Source organism: Monodon monoceros, unplaced genomic scaffold (genome assembly GCF_005190385.1).
Source record: "Monodon monoceros isolate NGI ecotype Baffin Bay Population unplaced genomic scaffold, NGI_Narwhal_1 Super_Scaffold_8, whole genome shotgun sequence".
NCBI lineage: Eukaryota > Metazoa > Chordata > Mammalia > Artiodactyla > Monodontidae > Monodon > Monodon monoceros.
Window position 1 is genome coordinate 18,886,558 of NW_021703785.1, and position 11,931 is coordinate 18,898,488.

Genomic DNA, 11,931 nt, shown 5'->3' on the forward strand with positions numbered 1-11,931 from the left:
TTTAAGACTGCCACGTGTCAAGTAGTTAAAATTAATTGTATAATCATAAATAAAATTAATACCTATGATCAAATAATATTGATAGTAATAGGCAACTATTTTTAAGTACTTTCCATGTGCCAAATGAAGTTCTGAGGCTGAAAGATCTATCATTAGTTACAGATTATATTCTTTTTTATTATTACTTATTTTTTTAATCAAATAGGGGGTTTATTTCTTCCTTTTGACAAGATCAACTTTCTTGGGAAGCATCCATGAGCTTAAACATATTATTAAATAGCAAAAAGACTATACAAACCTAAAGACATTTATTTGAATCATGGGAAACAGTGAAGATAAACATTATAATAAGAAGAGTCAGTATTTTCATCTTAAGAGTCTTTTTCATGTTAAACAGAGGGAAAACATCCTTTTAAAAAGACATAATATTTTGATGTTTATGGGTGGGAGACATTTTGCTTGAATTTAGTACACATTTAGTCCTCTCAGCAATAAAATAAGTATAACATCACTCCCATGTTACTGATAAAGAAACTGAGGCACAAAGAGATTAATTAAGCTGCCAATTTCATATAGCTAGCAAGTAGCAGCAGTAGACATAAAATCTTCGTCCCTGACCCGTGGTGTACACTCATAACAAATCCACTGGAATTAATACTTCTCATGTAGAATAATATAATGCAATTTAAGAAAAATGTCAGAATAAACATATGCTAGTGTCAAGTCCATAAATTAGCCAATCCAAGTACAGGTAATTAATTTGTCTACCATATTTTTAGAGGAAGTTATTGATTTTGGCTTCTAATTTTGATAGGTATGGTTGATTTTTAAGGTGATTTTTCATCATTATCCATAACAAAACACATTGAGATATTTCTACTTTCCAAATAATGTCTGTGCTTAGCAGCAATTAATTTTTTAATGCAATTAACAACAATGAGATGTCTTAAGTCTCACCTTTTCTGAGTGTGGCTGATTCTCTGGTTTCCCAAGTGTTTACTCTTCTTTAGGAATGAAGGTGTATTCAAATCATTAACCACCTGTAACCACACTAACTTATTACTAATATATTACTTATTGCATACAAATAAGTAGTGGGTCTGAATTAATACTTCTCCACTTCTCTTTCTTAAATAATTCACTTACTATAAATTAATTCTATGTAAGAGTTCTTGAAGATGCTAAAGTCAAGAAGCAAATTTTTAAAAATTCAATAGGAGATGAGAGTTTAAATCCAAAAATACTTTCCAAAATGGTATCAATTCTGTCTTTGCCGAAGTTTTTAATCCAGATAAGGCAGGCAATTTTGATGTGTTTAAAGCAACATGTGCTGTTGAAAACTATCAAAACTGGGGTGTTCCTTTCCTCTAGTGATTTAAAGATCCTTGTGTTAAAGATATGGTGATCATATAGGCAACAGTTTTCTTTTATGGTTATTCTAAGATTGTCCAACTCAATAAGGAGGAATGGTGTCAAGGGTATAATCTTTGCTTAGTTGAGAGTTTTTGAAAGATGACTTTATCAAACTTTAGATGTTAGATCAAGAAAATTATGTCACTTTTATGATGTCTTCTCCAAAAAGATTTTCGCTTTTCCCTTTGGAATAATCTAAACAAAGCTTCCTTGATTTTCTAGAGCTAAGTCAACTCTACTTCTCATTCACTTGTACGCCATTCACAGTAAGTCTCTTTGTTTGTGAATTTAGACTCTCAGCTACTTTCCTTTATGGTCCAACTCTACCCTTTCTAGTCCTGATCCTCGTGTTGACTTAGTCCTGAATATCAGAAAACTATAATCCAATGCCAATGACTTGCTATGGACTGGTTGTTGTCTTACCTCAAACTTCAAAAGTTATATCTTGGGAAGAGCTCAGGCTGCTAGTCTCAGCAGACAGCTGCTGTTTCAACTAAAACTATTCTGTCAAAAAAGTTAATAGTTGAATACATTTAGATTGAGGTGATTACGTGAAATGCGATTCCTTTTCCCCCACCAGAAAATGGTTGAAGAACTAAAGGCTAAAATTTCTGTTATTTTAAAGTTTATTTCAGTCTTATGCATCAGCATGGAACGAGAAAAAGCATTTTGTCACATTTAGAACTTTAGAGAGATTTCTCTCTGCATAAAAATTTGACTTCATTTTTAATGTTGAGTACTGGCAGTTTTCAAGACCAGCACTCTCCTAGCCCCTTCTGCACCACAGTGGGCAAGCTGATAAGAAAGCCCGCACACTTCTTCCTTTGGCACAAGCAGGAGGCCATGGTCCTATGAGAAGAAATTCTCACTCTGACCCCACCCAAGAATAAAACCCAAGTCCATCACCTCTTCTTGCCTTCTCAAGTCATTTTTAGACCTATTTGCCTTCTCCGGAAAGCCTTATTAGACCTGCTGTAGACCTATTTGCCTTCTCCAGAAAGCCTTATTAGATGAGTAATAAGACTTTTCCTACCTTCATCACACATGTTTGATGTTCTCTGTCTCAACATTTGAGCCAAATTTTCAGTGGGGTTCCCTTCCATCCCTCCATCCCACAACCCTTTCCATTTAGGAAAAAAGGCATGTTGGCAAACAGTCTGCCATCTCACTCTGATATTTGTCTCAAGGCTATCCCCCACTATATGTTTGCTTATAGAACATAAATCGGCTTTTACTAAATCTAATTCATTTTAATATATAATATAATCTCCCTAAGCTGTTTCTCTTTATCTTATCAAGGCATATCCTATGAAATTACTGGTCATATTTTAATAGGTCTAAAATTTTTTATTTGCATGTAGATCCATAACCAGAATTGAGGGGCTTACAGAGGACTTAAGAGAATTCATTTTCTATAATCCAATGCCAATAGGTCACTATGCTCCTCATCACAACCAACTCATTGAGTTATCTTCAAATCCTACTTCTTAAAGACTCAGTCTGGCTTTTGCCCACACTGCTCCCTGAGCTTACTCTTACCTACTCCACTTGGCTGTGGAAAGTTCCTCACATGTGCATGCAGTTCCTTTTCTGTTCATTATTACTCTTCCTCTCCCAGCCTACCCCCTTTGCCCTGCTGACTCCTGATTACCCTATGTCTCGGCTTTCTATGACCTTGTCCCCAGAGCTGGCACCAGAAATGTTTCCTATTGCTTCCATAACATCCTTCACTTCACCTGCTGAAGAACTTACCCCATTCTATTGCTAAAACCTGTTTACTCTTCTGAACCCCACCAGAGAGGAACCCTACTACGAGGTTTGGACTTATGTACAATTTCTTCAGTGATAAGGTTTTCAGAACTAGAACAGTTCTGGTCAATAAATATATGTTGAATTACTGAAGTGTCAAAGTTAATAAAACATTAGTCATCAAATTAATTGTTTTAACAAATGAATCTGGAAGGAGAGAACATGATGAATTAAAGTGATGTTTGAAACTTTAACCATTTACCTCTCCTTCCTCAACAGAAGTAGATGTAGAGTTTTCTCCCTAAGTGGGAGGGGAAAAAAAATCCTTGAAATTGGTGGGCTGTCAGAGCGAAGCTAGGGATTGGCTTTAAGGATTGAGCTGTCTCTAGCATAAGCCCTTCTTCTTTCAGCATAAGGTAAGTAACAGCCTGTTTGCCAGTTTCTTATCCATACCCTAAAAGTAAGTATATCAATTGTGCCCCTATTTTAATATAATATAAATACATTGCTAATTCTTTCATTCATGGGAAAGCTGACAAAAACAGGAAATCCATTACAGCAATGTTAATAAATTGACTTAGTTCCTCATTCCTAAAAATGAACTGTCATCAAGAGATCACCAGATATTCAAAGAACAACAGCAGCAAAAATAAATAAACAAACAGAAAAGAAAGGATGTTTCAGAAAGAAAAAAATATTTTAATGGTTTCAGGAAAATAAAATATCAGTGATGGAAGGGAAAAAGTATAAATTTCAGGAGTATATATTTCTGCTGGTACCAATTTAATACATAGGAAAGACTCAATAAATATTAATCATTAAGAATAAACAAGTCATCAGTATAAACAGGAGGAAGAGAAAGAACTATATATGAGTAGGGGAGACTACCTATAGCCAGAGACCCTTTGAAAATCCTGCATCTTATGAAAAAGGTATTGGCTGTCTTCCATATGAGAGTCTTTCTGTCATCTGCAAGATATAGAGCCTATAAACTTGGCATTAGTTTTCCCAAAATATGTTACTACAGAATGTGAGCTACTCCATTCGCCTAAAATCATTTATATTGCTTGTAAAAAAGGAATTGACAAAAGCCGAGATATTCTCCCACAAACTGTGTATATGTCTCTAAGAAATGAATTGTGCTTGTTGTTTCTTAATATTTCTACTGGAAAGAGAAAAAGCCTGTGTCATTAACCCAAATGAGGGAGGTTGGGGAATTATACTTACTTCCATTGGGAAAAAAATCACCTTAAGTTAATGATTCAGAGAGTGAATAATTTTAGGCTTTATATACATTATGAGGAGGAGAAAACTTTGCGCTCTAGAATGATCTTACAGATATTTCCCTTGACAATGTTAAACTTTATTTGAGTTTTGGTCCTAGAAAAGGGAAGGAGTTAAGAAATCCCCCCACTCATTTGTGTTCTAGGAAATAGCTAACCACAGAGGACCACACTGTTCCCCCAACGCTGCACAATCTAATACCCACTTCCATCGTTCCACATGACTATCCTAAGACTTCTTGATGACTCCCCTGTTGCTTGCCTCTATAAAGCCTTAGGACTCCTTTTTCTTAGAGATGTTCCTCATTAACGAACATTCTCTTTATTGCGGCGGACTGTGTAAAAGCATCTCTTTAATTGCCCTGTGCATTCTATGTCTGACATCAGACCAAACTAATTTCCTGTAATATTAAGGTCAATGATTAGATGACTTCCTCCATTCCTATGATCAGGTCTTGTGTGAAATAAGCCAACAAAAGACAGGTTCTGACTTTTGATGTAATGAACTGATAACATGGGTGAGTACTAAAGAAAGTAATACAAAAGGATTAAGTCCCAGTTGAAAGACAGAATCCTTGTTTTTTCAGGTAATGCTCTGAAACAGAACTCAGCAATACACACCCTCTCCCATGAGTACAAGTCAACAACCTACTAATCCATTTGTGTGGGACCCAAAGCACTCAGTTTAGGTTCCTGAAGGGGCTATTCACACCACATTATTTGCTGGTAACATACATCATAAGGAAAAAAAAAAAAACAAAAACCAAACCCAAATCACCATATCCTTTTACTTTAGGATTAAGGGTGGGAGGATAGAGGGTTAATAATTTCCTTTCTTGTTTAAACATGTATTTTTTTCACAATGCTTAAACATATAGGTATCCTTTCTTTGAGTATCCAGGATGGAGACTTGTTAATTCAGTTGGACCTTGTAAGAGGCTAGATAAGATTTTGACAAGTATGTTTTAAATTTATCCAGTTTACTAAAAATTATAATAAAATGTATTGTAAGTAAATAGTTGAAAAACAATTATATCAAAATATTATTTTTTAACAGTATTTTAATTGTACCTGGCAGCCTTATATGTGCATATAATAACCTGATGGTCATTTAGCAGGTAGATTGTAGGCCTAAAGTAAACAGAAAAAGAGTTCTCAAGTAAAAAAATATATAATAAATAGCAAAAAGAAAACATAAAAGTTAGAAAAAGAGAATCTGAAAATTGTAAACCATTCTAATAATAGAGATTATCTGATATAATTGAATAAACTATACTTCTGAAAAGGCCGAAAAGCATGAAAATCAAAGCAAATAAAATTATTTCAAGCTAAAAATTATTAGATGTCAAGAGCAATTCAAAATGATAAACCCAGCCTGTATATTTCTAAGTAACTTGAATGTTGATTATCTGAAGCACTGTCTCTTTCTATTTCTTCAAAGCAGATAGAATAATTAAACCATTTAGAACTTTTGCTCTCTGGTGTGCTTGATCGCAAATTTGGAAATCTTGAAAAAGGAAAGATAGATAAAGACACATACATTTGCAAATATACACACTTGCAAAGTATATCTATTGACATAACTGGTAATATTCTACTTTGGAACATTTAAACAGCATACTTCAGCTACAATTAGAGAACAATCTGCACTGATAGAAACAGCATCAGTAGGAATCTTGGACATGCACTGACTTGCTAATGAAGCAGTCAATCTCCCACTGCCTGGATAGATAAAGCAGATATGAGTCTCTAGGATTTCTATGACTATGAAGCTATACTCAAAGAAATAAGTACTGTATATATGTGACTTGTAGAAGCAGCCTCATTAAATGTCAGTCACACATGTTTATACGATTACTCAAATAGGACCTGTCAGCATCTGGGAAGAAAAGATTTCTTATAGTATTGATGAAACAGAGACCGTTACTTAAGAATCATTTATCTTAAGACAGATTTTGACTCCCGATGGATAGCGTGCCTCTTCTCTAGGTAACTGCCCCAAACCAACTTATCACTCCTCTCTATAAGCACATCAATGTTGTGCTTCAAGGAGCACTGTTTAGGGAGTCTCCCTATGGTTAATGAAAGCAAGCTAGACCTCCCTGGGCATAAAGTTGCGTTAGGTGATGTACAACTCTCCAGAAGAATGCAAGGAAGATAAGCAGTTACCTAAGTAAAAACTGGACTGAACAAAGTTAAACAGGCAAGAAAGACCATTCAAGACTATTGCAACAGGGGAAGGAGTCTGAAATGAACTCCTTGAAACAATGGGCTGGAGAGTTTTTAATAGCTGAGGTGGTGGTGATGGGATCATAGGCCACCTTCATTTGTTAGTTGGCTTTAATCAAAGAAAAAGTAAACTTTCTCCTATCTTCATGACAGGAGGTAGTTTGACATTACGGAGCAATGCACCTACTGAAGATAGGCTCCTACTCTCCCAAAGAGACTGGAGATAGGAATTTATCTCCTTCAAGGTTTACGTTTAAAAGAGACAGTTCTCAGGTCTTTGAGAAAGACATTTCTGGGTCTTAAAGTTGGCAAGAAACTGTAAGATTTATAAACATTTTTCAAAGGGGCTAGAGAAAAAATTTGCAATTACAAGTTTTCTAAAGTAAATGCTCTAAGAAAAGGGATTTAAAGGGTAGGAAGAAACTGTCTAAAGTTAAGTCAAGCTGAGAGGAACATGAAGACCATCTTGGCCATAACACTTCTGAATTCATTTTCATAGTCGCTTTAACCCATGTCATTTCTCCACAAAATTATGTTTTTCAGCCCTTACATTATTACCATATGATCAGAAGTTACTCCTTTTGCCTATGTTCAAAATCTTCCCATTCCTCTTAGAACTTCTTCCTATACTTTTATGACAATCTCCTATCATGTCAGTGCTATGGTCTGAATGTCTGTGTCTCCCCAAAATTCATATGTTGAAATCCTAATCCCCAGAAGTGATGGTATTCTTCCCAGAAACTAGCCTGAATTCCAGTCAAATCAGCAGTCCACTCTCTGTTCTCTATTACTTCCATCCAGCTAGAACACTGCTTTCTGTTTGAGGTCATATCTCTTTAAGCTGTACTTTGGAAAGTACCCCCACTTAGAGTATTGGAATGGATATGGCGTTTGCCTTATTTGTTTTTATATAAAACATCACATCTCTGAAGCGTTCAATACCATAAACATTACTTCATATATATTTTCCTGTTCTATAATCATTTATGTTAGGAGACTAAGTCAGATACATTTAAGTCATAACTGAAACTAAGTACGTTATCTCTTATTTAATCTTTATACTGCATCCCCTTTTTAGAGCAGGTTAAGAAAAATTAAGAAAGAAGTTATGTAAGAGGGTTAGTGACTGAGCCAACTTTTGTCCAATTCTAAAACTTGCGAAGCCTAGCTTTTAGTGAAGTTAGTATTAGTTTACTTTTTTTTAAAACTGTAGTTATGATTTAGGAACAGTTTCTCATTTAAAAAAAAGATTCCTCTTAGAATGAATCAAGTAATATATTAGGATTCAGCATAAAAGGGGCTTCTTAAAGTACAGTGTGTTATTATGGTAATTATTTTCATAACCCTGTAAAAATATTTCTCTGAATCAAGAACTAAATAAAGATGCCCCATAAACATAGGCTTGTGTTGTGTTTACTTGCTTATGTGTCTGGTCTGGCTGTGGTATTATCCCTTAATTACAAGTTTAGCCTTGGCAGCCAAGATGAATATGAAATCATGTTAAAACTCCAATCTGCCATTTTCCTTGTTCTTCTGCCAGAGTAGTTCTAATTAAGAAATAAATTAAAAATGGCTTCTTGCAGATACCTTGTTGGAATAATTGCTGTAAATGCAAAATTTACAAAATAAGTGATGCCAAGCAGCTGAAAGAAAATTAAGTAATTCATGTTATGAGACTTCAGAATTAGAAATGAGATGGCTTTTTCTAATCATTCACTATGCTCTGGTCAAAACAGCAGAGATGGCAATGGGAATATGACTAATACCAGTATTTTGAATGATGATCAAAGGGTACATATACTATGAACCCGTTTTTCAACATACACAGAAGTTCATGGTAATTTTTATGACTTACAGTACAAATATATCTGATATCTGCACTTCACAGTTTTCCAGTGAATGTCTATACTTTCCATTAGCAAATCTCCCAGAAGAATTAGATACTTCTTAGCATGACATAGAAGATGCTGATGCTATCTCTAATAGTCATTAAATGGTTCACTTGATTAGTTGAAATTTAATTTGTGCATAATAAGGCTGAAAGCATGAAAATAGTACTAATTTAATGTTATACATAATTTATTATTAAATAATAAAATGATTTTACACAGAATCTTATAATCAAAATATTACCTCTACACTGACTTTGTATGGATGTTACTTCAAAGTGATCATATTTTAAAGTGTGATACATATGTTTCTGAACTGAGAATTTTCTTCTATTTAGTAAAGCCTTTGTGAATTCTAGCTGGAAGATGGCTCAAAAACTGACCAAATGCTGATGAATCATGAAGATACTCTGCCTCACTGCAGAGAGAGCAGACAGTCCACTTTCAGGAAGACTGAAATGTGTATGTGTGTGTGTGGGTGTCTTTAAATTTACCTATATAATTGTATAAGCATGCATTAAAATTTTTCATTGAAGTACAGTTGATTTACTATATTGTGTTAGTTTCAGGTGTACAGCAAAGTGATTCAGTTTGACATATATATATATGTATGTATGTTTTTTTCTGATTATTTTCCATTATAGGTTATTACAAGATATTGAATAAAGTTCCCTCGGCATGAATTTTTGACATAGTTTCTGGTCTGATAACACTATAAACAATTTGTATAAATTCTTCACAAATAATAATATTTAGAACCAGTGATTTTCACAGTACTCTCAAGACTCCACTGAATATTCTAATGGTAGTCTTTAATAGTAGAACAGGATATGTTACACTAGGAGCAAAAAGCAGAAGTGAACATAAGAGAACTGAGATACTTCCAACCACCAGCTAAGTAGATAAGGAGGGACTATGTACAGGTTGTTGTACCATTAATAAAATCTTTTCTTTCTAAATAGTCAATGTCTTTCAAGAATAAAATTTATGTTAAGTAAAATATTATGTAAATATAAATTTGCTTTTCTAAGGATATATAACATTTTGAATTGGTTTTAAGAATAATACTCAAACGATCTTGAGCCAAATTCTCAAAGATACTGCATATTTCCTGTGTGTTTATGACATTTAAAGTGAAACAGTATAAATTCAGTCATTTCTCATGATAAAAATGATGATAAAAATGGTACAATTGGCTCGAACTGCATGAAACTGTACCACATATTTTTTCAGACCAAGCTAAATATTATTTACTCAAATTTAAATTTTCCACTAAAATTTTATATGTCTGCTAAGTAAGTAGAAGGTAGTGAAGGTATCATATGAAATATTTAAATCAATTTTTACTTTAGAGAATTTTGTTGATATTAAATTTTAGAAGACAATATTTTACTAGTATTCTTATTAAAAGTAGACATGATATGCAATAGACTAAAATTAAATGATGCAATGGCTGCTTGTTACAATTGGTCATGAAACCTTTTTTGCCATTCATAATCTTCTTTAGTTGCCTCCAACATTGTATAACAGTTTGTCTGGATAACCAATTGAATACGGCAAGAGTGAAGATATACCACATTCATGATTAAATTACAAGAGACCCAAATTTTATCTGACACTCTGGGAGAGGCCAGCTGCGACACCATCAGGACAGTCTATGGAAAGGCCTATATGGCAAGAAATAAAGGTCTTCAGCCAACAGCTAGAGAAAAACTGAGGTCTTTACAACAACCATGGAAGTCAGCCTGGAAGTGAATTCTCCAATTCCAGCAAAGGCTATGATGACTGCTGCCTGGACAGCAGCTTGATCACAGCCTGATGCTCGACTATGAGCAAGACTATCCAGAAAAGTTTCTCCTGGATTTCTGACCCATAGAAAGTGTGCAGTATAAGGAAAATTTTTAAACGCCTAAATTTTAGGATGATTAATTACTCAGAAATTGTGTACCAATATAAATTATTTAGGAGATATAGTATTGCTAATTTTTTATTTAGTGAATGGAGTGTTATAAAATAAAGTTTATGATAATATAAATATTTAAACATAAATATTAAATACACGCATTCCTTTTGGTAAACTCTTTGGGAAAATCTGGGACATGAGGTTGTAAAATTCTAACCAATCGACGTAATAATAACAGTGCGATCTCAGGGGAAAAATGCAGAAAAAAGATTTTTTCTCATGAAATCAGTTTATCTTGGATTAAGAAAAATAGTTGACATTGAAAATTTACCAATTTTATTATTATGAATCAATAAATAGGTAAATAATTTTTGACTACATATCAGGTTTTTTTAAGTATTTACAATTATACCTATTATATTTACAATTATAGAAGAAGTTTGTTAAAATTCTACTGTGATAATCAAAAAACTCTACAGAAATGACTTCATGGATGAAACAAAACTCAAACCCTTTCCATATATGAAATAAACTCACAGATATCTGCATCCATATTTCTAAAGAAATTCAAATAGAATTATAAAAAAAAAAAAAAGAAGTTTCAATCCTCTTATGGCAGAATACCAGGTAACTATTTTCTTATGGCTTAATAGGAACAAATCTGAAAGTCCCGACGTGAAGGTAAAGGTAAAAGCAAGGTATGGCAATAGCAAAAGTAATATTAAAATACATGTTATACTGATAAGGAAAGAAAGCAGAAATAAACATAGATTTTTTTTTTTTTTTTTTGCGGTACACGGGCCTCTCACTGTTGTGGCCTCCCCCGTTGTGGAGCACAGGCTCTGGACGCGCAGGCTCAGTGGCCATGGCTCACGGGCCCAGCTGCTCTGCGGCACGTGGGATGTGGGATGTGGGATGTGGGATCTTCCCGGACCGGGGCACGAACTCGTGTCCCCTGAATCGGCAAGCAGACTCTCAACCACTGCGCCACCAGGGAAGCCCTGCTCTAATCTTGATTTTCAATCATATCAGCATCAATGCAGCACAAATTATGTTTACCAAAGCAAGTTTAGGGAATGTTGTATGTAATTTCTCTCCATTCAAGTGTCACAGTATATATTACATTAATAGTTCTGAAAAGTGCAACAGTAAAGGATTCCATTTCACAAGCATTTATCCCATTGTCTATGGACTTAATGTGAATAAATGGTTGCTTTAACTAGCCTTGCTGATGAAGGTATAGTCCAAAGCAGCCTCTCTAGATACTGGTGGTCTTAGGAAAAATTTGGAAATTCCCTCTGAACGTTCCGCAGCTGTTGATCTCATACTAATGTACTTCTGATTGATGAACTTCTTTGCCTCACACCGCGTTGCTGGCAAGCTCAGAGTTTCCAGTGTTTCCACTCTGGGTTCTGGAGGTATGAGAATGTCCTATTTTCCACACAACACAAACACTAGTTAAACA